Source organism: Populus euphratica, unplaced genomic scaffold, assembly GCF_000495115.2.
Source record: "Populus euphratica unplaced genomic scaffold, PopEup_1.0 scaffold137.1, whole genome shotgun sequence".
NCBI classification, from domain to species: Eukaryota; Viridiplantae; Streptophyta; class Magnoliopsida; order Malpighiales; family Salicaceae; genus Populus; species Populus euphratica.
The window spans coordinates 74,714-75,516 of NW_011500026.1; the positions used below are offsets into that span (position 1 = coordinate 74,714).

The 803-nt window shown below is 29.6% G+C and overlaps 1 long non-coding RNA gene across 1 annotated transcript in view; it reads left to right on the forward strand.

Moving 5' to 3' along the window:
• The window catches only part of LOC105142156 (uncharacterized), a 7,418-nt gene that overhangs the window by 736 nt on the left and 5,879 nt on the right, over window positions 1-803 (forward strand). The window lies entirely within an intron of this gene.

Consider the following 803-nt stretch of genomic DNA (forward strand, 5'->3'; position numbering starts at 1 on the left):
ATATGAGTTACTTTTTGGAGGTTGATTCAAAGGGGAATAAAAAAAACATAGGGCCACCTAGTTTGGAGAATTGGAAAAATGCAAGAACTTTGGTTAAGTTCTTAAATATCTTTTATATAGTTACATTGAGATTTTATGGTTCAAATTGTTTCTTTAATAAATTGATTTACATATATACAAACTTGTTGCAATTATGTCAAAATAAAGATAGTATTTTAAGTGGAATGGCGATGAATATGATGTTAAAGTTTGTGAAGTATTGGGGTTATGAAGTAAACCAAATTTTTTTGTTATATGTGGCTAATGTCTTAGATCAACATTTGAAGTTGAAATATATGAAATTTTGTTTTGTTGTTTTGTATGATCATGACAAAGCACAATTGCTAACAAATAAGGTGAAAGATATTTTGGTGAGTTTGTATGAATTTTATTTGAAAATTGATGAAGTGGTGGATAATAATAGGCATAAACAGGATGTTAGTGCTATTGATGATGTGGATGTAGATGTTAACACTTTGGCTCGATTCAAAAGACATTCAAAAGACATTTGATTGATGGTTGTGAGGATACTAATGATGATAAGTTAGATATTTTAGGTTGGTGGAAAAGTAATACTTCAAAATATAAGACACTTTCAAAGGTTGCACAACATGTTCTGGCTATTCCTATATCCACAGTGCCTTCTAAATCAGCATTTAGTACTTGATCAATTTTGAAGTTCTCTATCTCAAAAGACATTTGATTGATGGTTGTGAGGATACTAATGATGATAAGTTAGATATTTTAGGTTGGGGGAAAAGAAA